At 44.5% G+C, this 15,976-nt stretch overlaps 1 long non-coding RNA gene across 3 annotated transcripts in view; it reads right to left on the bottom strand.

Annotated features, from left to right (window-relative positions):
• LOC111769954 (uncharacterized) overlaps positions 1-15,976 on the bottom strand; it is a 31,349-nt gene that overhangs the window by 12,483 nt on the left and 2,890 nt on the right. For all 3 annotated transcript variants that reach the window (XR_011430670.1, XR_011430669.1, XR_011430668.1), the window contains exon 2: positions 11,399-11,552. This is a non-coding gene — a long non-coding RNA (uncharacterized lncRNA). The remainder of the gene's footprint in view (positions 1-11,398; positions 11,553-15,976) is intronic.

Below are 15,976 nucleotides of genomic sequence, written 5' to 3' on the forward strand. Positions count from 1 at the left end.
TTCTCAGCGGCCCTGGGTTTGCTGGTTCGGATCCCAGGTGCGGACATGGCACCGCTTGGCATGCCATGCTATGGTAGGCATCCCACATATAAAGTAGAGGAAGATGGGCACAGATGTTACCTCAGGGCCAGGCTTCCTCAGCAAAAAAGAGGAGGACTGGCAGTAGTTAGCTCAGAGTTAATCTTCCTCAAAAAAAAAAAAAAAATCCTTATCTCAGGTTCTGCTTGGGGAGGCAACTCAGCAGAGAACACCACCCCAACCCACCCAACATCTTCAACCTCAGGGTGGTCACTTCCTGTCATGACCTAAGAATCAGGAACTAGGCAGCCCTACTAGAAAGAGAAGGGATGTAGTGGAAATCTGCTACAGGATACCTGCTACGAATTTTCTTTGTTTGTTTCAAATAGAAAACATGATTATGGTCATAACTCACTGGATATTACTACATCTTTCCGGCTCTTGCTTCCACAGGCATTTGTCACCTAGCATTATCTCTTTATTACTGAACCATAACAGTTTTCCCATTTCTCGAAAGACATAGCAACAGATCTCTGAACAATGAAGACAAAATTGGCTGTTAGGGGAAATATATTAGGGGTACCAAGTGCTCACCAACAAAGAGTTATTAAAACATCTCCCTGGGTCAGTTAAGAAAGAAAACCAACAAATTGTTACTTTGCAGCTGATGTGAGGCAGGTAGGTTGGGGGAAGAAAGAAGAGATTCCTTAGAGACATCCTCATTTTTCTACTCCCCAGCTCTGTAGCAATTAGATGTCTACCACAAACACCTATTCTTCATTTATTCCCTTATGCATTTATCTCTAGCCAACATTCTTGCCTGAGATTGGAAAGCTGAGAGAGGTAAATTTTTTCTTTCAGGAAACTTAACACTAATGGTCACATTTAAGTGACAGACAAACATTCCTCATGATAAAATAAGACCCAAACCTTCAGCACTGGGTACACATTGTTTTCAATTCATCTAAACTCTTAACATTAGCAGAAGCTTAAAGATATAGTGAGCAAGGACTTCCACTAGATGTGTCCATCGTGAATTTTTAAGATTTCTATTTTTAAAAATACAGAAAACCCACAAAAGATTAAGTAAAATCATTCATAATTCCCCCCACTTAAAAATGTATATAAAATAAGAAATAAAATTAACTCCTGTCTCTCACCCCTCCAATCACCCCCATTCTGGGGGGAGCATAATTCTACTGTGCGTTCTCACAGGCTCATCTCCTCCTAAGACCCAGAGAGTAGAAAGTCTTGGACTGTCATTGCTCAATCCTTTTCTTCCTTAGGGAACAAGGTTGATAGAACGGAAAATTATTTTGGTTGGATTCTCATAACCAACAATGAAAAGATACCTTCTCACTTATGATGCATTTTGAGCCAATATATACTCACTATCAGAAAACTGACCATTAGTGTATGTATATATATATATATGTATACATATACATATACATATATATATATATGTAATTATTTTTTTAAGTGACAAGAGATTTTCACATATTGAAGTATATGGGGTAACTATTTGGGTTCAAAGCTGATTCAGCTTGAGCTAAAGAAGCCTGACTCACGGCCTATCAAACCTACATTGCACATCTGCTTTAACCACAAAAGAATTCACTCTCTTAAGATAAGAATGCACACTTCCCCTTCTACGCCCTGTTGGTAATACCCTTTTGGTAAAGCCCATATTAGTCCCTCTCCTGACATCAGGTCATGTTGACCTGCTAATTTGCAACTGAATACCTCTTTGAAACTTTGATGATTTGTATCATGAGCATGTTTAATGTATGTTATTTGTTCTAAAAAGATATAAGACTGTACTGAAAACCATGCTTCTGTGGAATGCTTTCTTCCTTTCTGGAAAAAGCCTTCCCAGGTTATAATCCTCAGTCTGCCTCAATTAAAATTCACCTATCTCTCCTATCTACAGAATGGTTAGTGATTATTTCACATCGGCATAAGAAAAGTAAAGTAAGTTCCATACATAGGCCAAGGCCTGCCGCACCTCCCTTCATCTTTTTTACCACCCAAGGTTAGGGAATGACATGCTTAATTTTAAGAAATAAGCTCTATGGGAGAAACTGGTCTTCATTTGGGAAAATATTTTACAGCATCCCTGAGTGAGAATGAGGACGCTCCACAGTAGGGCCAGGAGAAGGTAGATGAAAAGATTACTACAGGATGGTTCTGCACATAAAATGGGAAAAATTTGGAGGATCTGGGGGCAGCCTAAGGAGTAGGGAAGATACAAGTGCAATTTCCGGAGGGGGACAGATAGCCTGAGCGAGGACGGCAGGGGACTATACAAGGAAAGTCAGCTGGTGAGAATGTCCCTGTGAAGGGTCATTTCTGAATCTGAATTGTCTAGCATTTACCTTAACATTATCTGCCAGGCTTTGATTCATCTATGTAACAGATGTACGCTGTGTGCCTTTTATGGGCCAAGGAGACCAAGAGTGAAGGAGAGCAAGTCCTTGCTTCAAGGAGCATACGTGCTAATGCTGTCGGTATATGCAGTCATCCCACTGGTACCAACCCAACTTTAGTAAAAATCACACAATTGCTTTGTATGCTTTCCCCAAAAGCTGACCCAGAGGCAAAACTCCAGTACAAGGAAATATTTGGGAGTTGATCCTAGAAAATGCCTGTAAAGGGAAAAATGAAAGAAGGAAGAGATAGAAACCAATAAAGGGTAGTTGCCAAGTCCAGTGTGTGTCTGTTTTCCACAGCAGCAAGCAATTAAGTAAATTCTTATGCTATCTACCCGGAGATAACATCAGGTCCCACAAGTTGAGGGCTCAGTCGCACAACACTGCCTCCCTCCCCGTTAAGATGCCATTCACAAGACCAGGTTGTCGCCTGTGCTTCTGACTGAACTGCTGTAGATCAGAAGTTCCCACGAACTTCTTCTTGGCTTTGATTCATTTGCTGGAGTCGCCCACAGAATTCAGAGAACCATTTCACTTATTAAATCACAGGTTTATTACAAAAGGATATAACTCAGGAACAGCCAGATGGAAGACAGGCTTAGGACAAATTATGTGGGAAGGGAAGCAGACCTATCCCTCTCTGGGATACCACTCTCCCCAAATATCCACATGTTCACCAGCCTAGAATGTCTCTGAACCCCATCCTTTTGGGTTTTTATGGAGGCTCCTTTACAAAGATATAATGGTGTAAGGGAAGAAGACATTTCCTCTACCCACTGTGGGTTCTTCTGGCCAGAGAACAAATTAAATTCACATGAGACAGAATAACAGGAGAAAATTAAACAAAGCTTTATAGCATGTATATATGGGAGAGGCCCAGGCAATCTGAGCAACTCCCCAAAATGGCTGAAGCCACCACCTTAAATATCATCTTCAGCTAAAGACAAAGGAGGATGTTGGGGGTGGGGGAAGTCGATCATGGGAGATTACCACACAAGTACAGTAAACAAGATGCAGATTTAAGTCCTTGCCTTTGGCATCAATTGAGAGTTTCTAGAGATAAGGTCATTCCCCCTTCTTCCTGGTACAGAGAGGGAGACACCTTTACAGATGGAGATTTCCTTTACAATGTAAATGTCTCTTAACAAAGGGTAAGTAAATTCTATTTTTCAATTGCTTTCCTGTCTGCAATGTATCAAAAGTAACCAGCCCCAAATAATCCTCATGTCAAAGAGACATATCTTGGGGTGGCCAATTCCAGTTTCCCACAATGGATTAAAACATTGGCCATGGGGATTAAATTCAATCTCCAGCCCCTCTCCCCTCCCTGGAAGGAGGGTGGGGCTGAAATTTCCAACCCTCTAAGCTGATGGTTGACTCCCCTGGCAACCAGTTAGGGTTACCAGGTAGGTTAGGTTACCTAGGGACTTTCCAAAAGTCACCTCACTAGCATAACAAAAGACACCTTTATTGCTCTGCTCACTTAGGAAATTCCAAAGGTTTTAGGAGCTCTGTGCCAGGAACTGGGACAAAGACCAAATATATATTTCTTATTATAAATCACCATACACACCAAGTAAGTGACCACTGGACAGCTAAGGCTCAGTCCTCATGGGAACTCCGATAGACAATGATGAACATGTCTTGGAGTCATTTCAAATGATGTGGGAAGGAGATGGGGTTTTTATTCACCAGCTCCTTTTAATCATTGGTTGAAAGCTGCTCCCAGGGGGAAGGGTGGTGATAATTTTTCAGCATTTCCCATCTGCCATACAGGTGAGCAAAGCAAACTCCCAAGGCCAGAGAAGCCCTCCAAAGAGATGCTGGGCTGTAGTTAGCAGTTAGCAAACCTCATCATAGCTTCAAGATCTTCCAGGAGCAAGCCCCCTGCCTGCATGCTCAGCCCAAGATCCCCGCCCCTACCCCCAACCCTGTTGCATCGTAGGCTCTCACTTTAGCAGATATTTGCCATTTCTAAAATGGACCATGCTGAATTACAGTTCCAAGCTTTTGTTCATGCTACTCCCTCTGCCTGAAATACCCTTCCCACATATCTAATCCTTTGTCAAAACTCAGCTCAAGGGTCACCTCCTTGATAAGTATTTTCTGGTTCTCCCAAGAAAAACTAACTATTCCAGCCTTTGTTCCTTCTCCAGATGTCCATCTTAGCACCTGTAACACTTCGTGCTCTCACTCATTTCACAAGATTGCCCATACCTTTGAAATGTGTTTTTTAAAAAAGAAACAGGCCCAAAATGGAGTCACTTGCCCTCAGAACAGCAAACCAAGACTTAATTGCAGTCTCAACCCCTTCCAGGAGTGTGACCTTTAATCAGTCAATCTGGAATTTCCTGATCTACATTAGTGAGATAATCTGCAAGACAGATGCCCCTGCCCTTCCCCCAGAGGAAGGTGACCTTGCCTGAATTAATCTTTTCTTTTGTTTATGACTTCCTGTCTCACTCTCCTTCTGTGTATCAAAGCCTTTAATTTTGCACAGCTCCTCAGAGCTCCCTGGTATTGACTAGATGGGATGCTTCCAAGTTCATGAATTGTTTAATAAAGCCAATTAGATCTTTAAATTTACTCAGTTTAATTTTGTTTTTTTTAACAAATGGAAACTTCTTGAGTGTGAAGACCCTTACCTACCTAAGGGGTGGTACCAGGTCTAACACAAAATATGGACTAATAAACATTTGATGAGTGAGTATAGGGGAATGTGTGAGAGAGTTAGGGAATAAGTAAATTCATGCACATGGGTAATGAGAAATAAAGTGGGAACAGTAGCCTGCACCCAAATTGTGTCGAGTATTTCTCAGCCCTCTTTGCCCTTAGATATGGTTACATGATTAAGTTCTAACTGACAGGATATAAGTAAAAATACTGTATGCAACTTCCAGGAAACATCCTTAAAAGGTAGAGCATGGCCTTCTTTGCCTCTTCTCCTTCGTGCTGGCTACAATGTGGATGGATGTGATGGATGGCATTCATATTGTTGTCTAAGATCAATGCTGTCCAGCGGAAATACAGTACAAGCCACAAAGGAGAGCCACACACACAATTTTAAATTTTCTGATAGCCACATTTTAAAAACTAGAAAGAGGGGGCCGGCCCAGTGGCGCAGTGGTTAAGTTCACACGTTCCACTTCTAGGCGGCCCAGGGTTCACTGGTTCAGATCCCGCGTGTGGACATGGCACTGCTTGGCATGCCATGCTGTGGTAGGCGTCCCACATATAAAGTAGAGGAAGATGGGCGCGATGTTAGCTCAGGGCCAGCCTTCCTCAGCAAAGAGAGGAGGACTGGCAGTAGTTAGCTCAGGGCTAATCTTCCTCAAAAAAAAAAACAGAAAGAAATAAGAAAATTAAATTTTAATAATATATTTCTGTTATTATACTAAGTCTTTGAAATTTCACTTAGGACTAGCCACATTTGAACAGAGCACCTGTGCTGTGGCTACTGCATTGGACAGCACAATTTTACGTTATGAGAAACAAGCCACGCTTTACAAATGGCTGAGAACAAAGCAGAAAGAGCCTGAGTCCCTGAATATTATGGAGCTGCCCCACCAGCACTGAGTTGCTTATCTCTAGAGTCCATTTACATTAGAGAGGAAAAGACTTGTATCTTCTTTAAACCACTGTTATTTTTGGTTTTCTGCCACTTGTAGCAGAATCGAATTCTAATTTACCACTATACTGTGTCTTGGCCTGTGTCCCCACTCAGCTCCTAGCCCTGTTATGAAGCAAGCTTTCTAAGGAAGGTGACTGTGCTGTGCTGACCAGGAAGGAGTTCACAGAGATGGTATATTGGAGACCCACATGAGTTTTGCTTGGCCTTCCCAGTGTTTGCTCAATATTTTAAAATCAGCAATTTTGAATAAAAATCCAGACTTTCAGCTTCTCTCAAAATATCAGATAAACCAGCAATGCTGAGCCAGCCATAATTGGCTGAAATAGGTGTACAAAAGGCTGACCTCCCTGCCTCAAGGTGGGACCAAGTGTACGGAACAATTCATGCTCCAGACCTCCCCATGGTATCAGGCTGAAGCTCCACTCAAGCTGAGGCCGTATCCTTGCTCAGCCTCTTCCCCATTCTATCCTGCTCCTCTCACTCCCTCTCCTGAGAGTGCTCTGCAACAAAGCAAGTGCATCAAAATTCTCAGAGCAGGCTCAGCTTCTAGGGAACAAGGTCCTTGTAAAAATTTGAGGGAGACTAGAGGGAGAAGTGAAATGTGCTGAAATAGTTAAAATTGAACTTCTTCACCAAGCAGGGCTGCAGTAGCTGGCCAGAAGAGGCATGCTTCAAGTAGTCACAGTCAATCTTCAGAGATCAATACAGCTGTCAGATTGATGGGTATCACGAGGGACCCAGAATGCTTTCCTGCAGTGGCCTGAGAGAATTACTGTTCTGAGAAAGCACAGGCTTCTTTGTACTACACATCACGGGCTTACTTATCTCCTAACTATTGCTTACACGGACTTGTGTGTCCTTCCTCTGTCATTAGCTAGGTAAACAACTCATCCACCATCAATACTATGAAACCAGTAAGATCCCCAATTGCTGCCAAGAAGGGCCAGCACGTGGGCGTGAATTCCTCAACATTTGCCCTAGCAGAAGATCTTCATTTCTGGGCACAGGATGGCTAGCTCATTATTTTAGACTAATTAGGTAATTCTGCATCTTCATACTCTGCTGGAAATAACTGAATCTCTAAAGAGCACGCATATGGCACTCACGAAGTTTCCAAGAGAACCTACTGAGAGGAATGTCATTGGCTGAGAGCCTCCAGCTGCTGCAACTTCAGATCCACTCAGTGCTCACACTGAGGTCATGCTGCTGCCAGCAAATGATTAAACATGGCAGGGTACTAGAGCCAGATCATTTCTGCTGGGACTTTCCTGACAACGCTTGCTCTGAGGCTCCCCACTGGCATTGCTGTGACTTTCTCTGAGCTGTACTGCAGTCACTGGCTCATCCTATCCAACGCCCCCTCTAAAGGCATTTCTCCCATTAAATCTTCTGCATTTCTCATTACATCCTAGCATCTGCTTTTCAAAGGACCCAAGCTGACATACTGAATTTGAGCCCTGAGGTCTGATTTGTGAAGCAGTGGGTGGAAAATGAAGATCAAGTACAGATAAGACATTACAATGGAATACAAGGCAGCCACACTTAAAATGGCAAACATTTGCTAATTGGCATGGAAAGATGTTTATGATAAAGTAAATTGAGTAATTACAAAACAGCATATAGCATGGATTCTAAAGGTTTTTTTTAAAGGAGTATATACAAACATTTTTAACAGGCTCTACATCAAAATTTTAAGACTGGTTGGCAGGAATCTTTATTTTTGTCCATTTTGCACATTTGCATTTTCAGATTTTCCCATAATAAAAATTGTTTCAGCCCAGAGGAGGAGTACTTTATTGCCGAGAGCGCTTTGGGAAGATCCTACTGGCTTACAATTCCATAGAGCCCTGGGGCTGCCCAGGAAGAGGTACCATGTGAGCACCAACGGCCTGCAGAAGAAGGGAACTTGAAGACATGGGAGAACAAAGACCTGAGGGAAGAGGGTCAGCCCCATAGCAAAGTAGTTAAGTTTGTGTGCTCTACTTCAGAGGCCTGGGGTTCATGGTTTTAGATCCTGGGTGCAGACCTATACACTGCTCTTCAAGCCATGCTGTGGAGGCGTCCCACATACAAAATTGAGGGGGATTGGCACAGATGATAGCTCAGCAATAATCTTCCTCAAGCAAAAAGAGGAAGAGTAGCAATAGATTTTGGCTGGGGCCCAATCTTCCTTACCCCCCACCCCCAAAAAACAGACCTGAAGGAAAGCCCCAGGGGGAGTGCATGAGATGTCTCCCTCCCTTGTCAAAGCAGGGATCAGTTCAATTTCTATCCTCACCAGCACCACCTATCTGATTCCCATGTCTTTCTATTAGGTCCCCATAGACCTGCCTATATGTGTTCATTATAGCTTGTTCAATCATTCAACCAATATTTATTGAGCCTTATGCTCAGACAGGCCATCTGTTAAGTTCTGAGGATTCTGGGATGTGGCAGACACCAATAGTTGCATCTCAATATCCATTCTCTCTCTTTTCCTTGTTAAGAAAATCCCGATTTTGTTCAGGGCAGCCATGTGACTGGTTGCAAACCACATGTCTCAACCCTTCTTTCAGCTAAGAGGGGGCTGGCTCAGTTAGCAGACATCTTTGCCCTTCATACTTCACCCTTTCTCATCTCTGGAAAGTAGACGGGATGCTGGAGAGGAACAGCTTGGGATCATGAAAAAAACACTAGGGACAAAGACCATATACTAAAGATGTTGGAGCAAAAATCTTAGTGGAGCAAAAATCATAAAGGAATCGGTGACTGGTGGCATTAATAAATCACTAGAATGACCCTCCAGACTTTTTGTTATGTGAGAAAAACAAACCTCCTAATCTGTTTAAACCGCTATTTTGGTGGTTTCTGTAACTTGCTGCTCAACACAATCCTAAATGCTTCAAGCAGAGAATGAGTCATAAGCCCTACTCTGAGTATGGGCACAGAGCAGATAAGTAAAAGGCAATTATACAACAGTCCTCTTAGCAGTACATAGGGAGATAACCTGGTTCTCTGGGCACACATTTCAAGGACAACCCGCAAGAGCTGGGGGATCAGAGCAGATTTCCTAGAGAACATAACGTTTGGGTTGAGTCATGAAAAGTAAGTAGGGATTAGGGAGACAAGGGGAGATAGAGAGAGTGAATGGTTCTGGGCAGAGGTCTTTTACAATGGCTGGAGCATAGAATGGCAGCGCTGCACAAAGAGGGCAGGGATGGCAGAGGTGGGGCCTGGGGTGCAAGTCTTAATACTATAACTTAATACTATCACCAAATCTTAGTACTATGAGTAACTAAGGAGCTAGATCATTATCCTTAGGACAATGGAGCAGTCCATTTGCATTTTGGTAAGAACATTTGTACTGCTCAAATAGAGAATGGATGGGCAGGGCAGGGTTGAGTGTAGCATTACTGATGCTGTCACCAGGGAGAAAGAAAGTGATGGCCAAGAGCCTCAGAGGATGGGAAGCGATCCCAGGAAGGTGAAGGGGTCTGAGGGATCAGGAGGCCACCCCTACCTCCAAGCCCTGAAGTGTAAGAGTCATACAAGAGGGAGAAGCAATAGTATGGGAGCATTAGGAGAACGACTGACCCAGGACAGAGCCTGGGAGGTTTCCATAAAGCCAAAGGTGGAGGGAGCATTCGGGGATGATGCTCTGTTTATAGGGATAGTGCTTCTGAGGTTTCATGGAAAGGTCTGCAGGGCAGGGGAAATGGGCAGGTGGCTGGAAGAGAAGATGCCAGAACAGTGTGGGCAGAGGAAAATAAAGATAAACGCTGTTTACCACTGAAGGCAGGGATGTAAGGCTCAAGGGGTTTAGCTAGTATCCAAGAGAATTCATCTCTGCAATCCCAGCCTGGAATCAATCACTCCTCTAACAAAGGAGTGGGACACATACTGTGTGTGCAGAGATTTGGGTTTTAACAAGCCCTGTTAGGACTTCTGATCCCCACTAAAGTTTGAGAACCAGTGGTCTACATCTGTGTTTCTCAAACTTAAATGTGCATCCCTTGCAGTTCCTGCAAAGTGCAGATTCTGAGTCAGTAAATCAGGGATGAGGGTGGAGAGTCTGCACTTCTAATAAGCCACCAGGGGATGCTGCTGTTGCTTGTCAGGGACTACACTTTGAGTAGCAAGGGTCTAGACAAGAGAACTCTACTGTCTCAACAGATCCAAGAATTGGGTACTTTAGCCTACAGAGGGCTGGGAGATGATTTAGCGGCATTCTTCAAAGGATGTTTTAAGTTTTTTAAATTGAAGTCAAGGCAATAGATAAACGGGTGAGCTTTGAAGCAGGCATAATATAGGATAGGCTGCCTTCCCTTTGCCTAGGTAATGAAGTCTTGTAGAGAGCTCGTCCAAGGCTTCTGTCAGCTTGGGATTTCCAGAGGGATTTTCCTCTCTGCCCCGCTCTGCTGGCATCTGGAGTCTCTACTGCATTAAGACTGAAGGCGACACACCGAGGGAAGGCAAGAGAAGGGTAAGGTGGAGAGAGGTTATTAACAATGCTGAAGAAGTGATGGAATTTTAAGTAACTGCTGCCATGATGGCAGCCAAAGGAAGCCGGAGTCAACAGCTATGGCTTCTTCCAGATTCTCAGAGAACCATGCTGGGGGTGGGGAGGAGCTGGACTGTGTGTCACAAATGCAATTGGTCCCCTAGACTGTCAGCTGAACTAGGCAAAGACAAAGCAGGAGCTGAAGTCACCAAATCCATTTAGACTGTGATGTGTGGACCAGCAGAACAAACTGTTGTCTGCAGGAACCAACCCACAGCCCCAGGCCAGTGAAAGATGCATTTGGGAAAGGCAAGCCCTTTGCAGCCCCCACCCTCACCCTCAGTTCTCTGTGTGCCACTGGGCAAGGCTTTCCCAACTAACAGCTCTCTCCACGAGGAGATCCACTGAGGAAAGTGTCTGTAATGACATCTTCACAGTTCAGAGACAAGCATTATGAATACTAGTTAAATTTGCCAGGCTTTGGAATCAGACTGTCTGGGCTTGAATAAACTCCAGCATTTATTAGCTGTGTGTCCTAGGATAAGTCACTTTACCTTTCTGTGCTTCAGTTTCTTCAACCAGCTATATTTGTTCTCTCTCTTTTACCAGGCTATTGGCTAAGGGCAGTGACTTCATTTTGCTCATTTTTGCCTTCTGGTGGCATCTGATTGAGAAATTTAAAGTGTCTAACTGATTATTTTAAGATTTAAGATGACAGCTCTGAGGAGTAAGAGTCCAGAGAGGGAGACAGGAATGCCTGTGTATCTGTGGCAGTGGTGCCGGGAAGGCTTTGAGGAAGAGCCTCAAGTGCCGTTTAGGCTAGGATGGCATACTCACATTTCAGAGGAGGTGACAGCTGCAGAGGTTTAAATGATGTCATCAGGCTTCAGTTCCCTTCTTTTAACTTCGGAGCCCAGCTTGCCCCAGCATTGGTTTCATCTTCAGGTAAGCTCTTCTCATCAGACCAGATGGAGCCTCTAAGTAACGCTAGCTGAAAGAATTTCCTTTCTTAATAATTCTAACAAACGTCCTAGAATTGGGCCTTTCATGGGTTCTGATTAGTTCATGTACCAGCATCTCTGGCCAGGGTCTGCTCTTATTGGCCAGGTCAGGGTCATGCTCAGACTGAATGCTAAATAAGGGTGGGGCCACCTCTACCTAGTCCACCTGGGCTGAGGTTAGGGGAAGGGTGGTGCCCCAAGGAAATGGGGGTGTTGCTGCCAGAAGCAGCTGGGGATGTGCTTTGCAGGCAGAAACAACATCCAACCCTCAGAGCCTCCAGCCCTGCACCCCTGACTCCCTGACTCTACTTGTGAAGCCGGGTACCTGAGGGTTCCTGTAAATATTCAACAGGAACATGATTACCCTTAGACCTTGTGAACAACACAGACATGGATGAAAAGTTAATCTCATTGATTTGCCGTTTTCTTGTTTAACCTGAGGGGAGACTCAAGGGTCACAAGGATTTATAAGCTTGTTTTGCAGAAGAAAAAGCCTTTAAGGAAGTTACAATCACCAGATTACCAGCCCCCAGCTGCTGCTGACGCCCAGAAGTCTGATTGCCCAAGGGCTTACCTGGAGTGAAAGACACACAGATTTCCCCTTTGTTTCTCTGAAACTCCTCTTCTCCAGCCCCTTAGCTCTATAAAGACTCCTGCTTTCTTCTTTCATTAAGGCAGATTTGAGAGAACCTATCCTCCTGCCTTCTTATTTTGGCCAAGTTAAATAAGTCTTTCTCCATCTCCAAGCACCAATATCTCAGTGATTGGCTTATTGCACAGTGGACACACAAACTGAAGATTAAGAGGCTCAGTATCACTCACATCTCCGTTCTCCTTACCAAGAGAGCTGGCCATAGGCCAGTGCCTTGGCCACATTCCTTATCCCTCTTATCTTTCCACTGCCCCCTGCAATTCCCGAGCTCAGCCCACAGGTATCACCAAGATTCAGGAACGACCAGATTCAGTGACTCCACACATGGAGCAGCCCAGCCACGATTTGGTTTAACTTGGGTCTTTGTGGCCAAGACTTATTACATTATTTCGATGAGAAAAAACATTCTGAGTTCCACACAACTGCTCAACAAATGAAACTTTGGAAGATAAGTATTCAGAAGCTAGGGCTGCTCTGCTTCCATCTAGACCAACATCCATTTGTCAATCTTCCCACCTTTAGTCAAATAAAAACAGCTGGCCAGGGTGCCCTCAAGCAAGACCCAAGACTCATCCTTGGCCCCAGACAGTAGTTTAAACGTTTTCATACTCTGACCACTTTGTCCATTGTGACGCTCCTGCCCTCATCTCACTTCAGCCTTTTCCTAGTTCCAACCCCAACACCACAGTCTTCCCTTCCCACTCGCTCCTGCCAAGTCAGGCAGCACCCCTGCTGGGACGAAGTAGTAATGATTGTCCTTATCATTAAGGGATCATGTCCCCTACTTTTCTAACCACTCTGCCATTAAAGTCACAGCCAGGTGGGTAGCAGAAGCAGGGGCAGCAAGAAGAGTTGAGAAAAAGGTATTCACAGGAAAAGGCAGCCAACAGGTAAATCTCCTGAAATGAGGTGGGACTTCTGGGAAGGCAGCAGCTGGAGCAGAACTAGGGACAGAAAACAAGATTGTGGTGGCTTGCATTATTATAGCTATCAAGGTTCTTTCAGTGCAAACAAGAGAAACCCAGTTCAGCCCAATGAAGAGAGAAATGCAATTTATTAGAGGGATATGGGTACCCATCAAATAGGAAGAAAATCTGACCAGCCATGTCTCAGAGAGGACAGGAACCAGAATAGTTTTAAGAATCTAGACAGAAGGAACTGTTTTCCATCCTTGTAAGATTTATTCAGGCTTCAAATTTCCGGGAGTCTGGTTGACCCACCCCTGAGAGCCCACCAGTACTACATGAAGTGGAGAGAAGCTTGTTCCCCAAAGGAAAGCAGAGGGGCTGTTACCAAGAGGCAGGCAGAAACAGTGATTCTCCGCTACAGGGGTTGTAATACTGTGTTAGTGGTTTTCCCATCTAGACTTCGGGTTTACCTTTCTGTGCTGTTTCTCTCTTCCTCAGTATGAACTAGAGAGATAAAGTTACTGAGCAATTCATTCAGTAACAACATTCCACAGGCGTTTTACTGAGTGCCTGTGTCAGACCTTGTGCTGGTCACTGCACACACAAAGGCACATATAAAACATCATCATGGTCACCAAGGTCTAGAAGGGAAGGTGGATATGGAACTCATCAAGGGCAATCCGGTATTGTCGGTGTTGCAGAAGAGGTGTGTACAGGGAAAATGGGGTCTAGGGAGGCATGGCCAGGTCCACCAAGGCAATGGAGGCTTGAGAAAAGCTTCCTCCAGGAGGTGACCCTGAGATAAGCCTGGAAAGAGGAGGTAGGCAGGGGTCACCAGGAAGACACTTGGGTCAAGTGCCTTGCAGAGTGGTGTTCTAGACAGATATGGAGTAGTCAGAGCAAGAGCAAAGGCACAGAGACACCAAATGCTGAGGATGAAGCGGGGTGTGGGGACAGATAAGGCTAGAGAGGAAATCACAGGCCAGGCCAGATGGTGGAAGGCCATAAGAAGGACTTTGGGATGAATCTGTAGGCGAAGGGGAGCTCTACAGGGATTTGAAGCAGAGAAGTGATGTGATCTGGTTTGCATTTTAGGAAGATCCTCCTGGCCTAGAATGAAGACTAGAAGTGTAGAAAGTAGTTAGAAGATTATTGCAAAAATCTGACCAGGGGCCGGGACAAAGGCAATAGCAATGAGGATGAGGAAGAGACAACAAGTAGGTGCAGCGTTAAGAAGGAGCCATCTATAGGACTTAGAAATGATTTGTTAGGAATGGCAAGGGAGAGGGAGGCATCTAGGATTACCCCTAGGCTTACGGCTTGGGTGAAAAGATGGATGGTGACACCGTTCTCCAAAACCAGGGTATTCACCAAAGAAGAGGGATAGATTTGGGAGAGAAAAGATAAGTTCAGCGTCAGATATTGGATCTTGGGATGTCTGTGGGGCACCCAGGAAGAGCTCTCTAGTAGAACACTGGATCTGAGTATACCAGAGCTGAGAGATATCAGCATGTGAGAGATGGGTGTGTCGAATGTGGGGAGTGAGAAGCTGGTCTTAGGCCTGAGTGCTTGAGAAATGAGAATGAGGAGCTGGGAGAGGAACCTGAGAAGGAACTGTCAGGGAAGTAGGATGAGAACCAAGAGAGTATTGTCTGAGAAGCCAGCAGAGGATGATGATGTAATAAGAGGAAATGTTCAACAATATCAAATGCCTCAGAGAGATGCCCCCCAATGAGGCTCAAAAAAGTCCATTGGATTTGACATTTATAAGGTCATTGTTGACTGAAGTTAGAGATCTTTCAATAGAATGGTGGGGCCAGAGGCAAGACTGGGGTTATTCCAAGGGTGAGTGGTGTGTCAAGGAGAGGGAGCCATGACTCCTAACATACCTCCCCATGCCCGTGACCCTGTGCTGCTGGCATCAAGATGACCTGGGGCTCTAAGGGATTATGAAGTAATTCATTCGTTCATTCATTCATTCAACATGTGCTAGTACCTGGGTGCTAGGCACCCAGACCCAAAAGATGAGTAAGACCCAGTCACGGCCCTAGAGATACTCATAATTTAATTGGAGAAACACAAAGATCACATATGGTGCCATGTGATGGAGTCTGTGTCGTAACTGAGTTGTGAAGGATGAAGGAAATCAAGGAAGTCTTCGTGGAGAAGTAAAAATTGAACTGGGTGTTTAGAATCTGTCACTTAGGCGATGCCCGGCCAAGAAACCCCTTGAAGCAGGAGAGGGCCATGATCAGCTTTTTGTTGTTTCATGTGGAAAAGTGATGAATTTTCACAAATTTAATACTTTCACATAACCAGCACCCAGATCAAGAAACAAAGCAGAAGTCCATCAGGTCTCCTTCCAGCCAGTGGCCCACCACTGTCATGACTTCCCCACCCTCACCTCTTTTGTTCTTTTTACATTAAAAACGAGTATTCAGTACTCATTGGTGTCTTCTGTCTTTTGCGGGAGATTCTTCTGTATTGCTGCATATAGTCATAGATTGTCAGTCTCCTATTTGTCTTTTAAGAAAACGTGACAAAGATGTGAATGAGTGGATTATGAAACTCAGTCCCTTCCTTTGCTTTACAGTCCTGGTACATATAATTAACCAATGACCTTGGCCTTGCCCCTCACCAAGTTTAAATGGGTGGGGCTGGCTCTCTCCACTTCCATGTCTCTCTCCTTAAGACTCTATTCATTTCTCAGATTGCCTTCAGTGTTCACTGAAGTGCAGGTTCTCTTGTATGTCCATGGGTGCACATGTGTGTACATGTCTGTGTGTTTGTGTGTGTATATGTGTGTTGGCAGGGAGAGAGGGGAAGGGAACTCTGTAGGGTTTGTTCCAGCCTC

This window comes from Equus caballus, chromosome 22 (genome assembly GCF_041296265.1).
Source record: "Equus caballus isolate H_3958 breed thoroughbred chromosome 22, TB-T2T, whole genome shotgun sequence".
NCBI classification, from domain to species: Eukaryota; Metazoa; Chordata; class Mammalia; order Perissodactyla; family Equidae; genus Equus; species Equus caballus.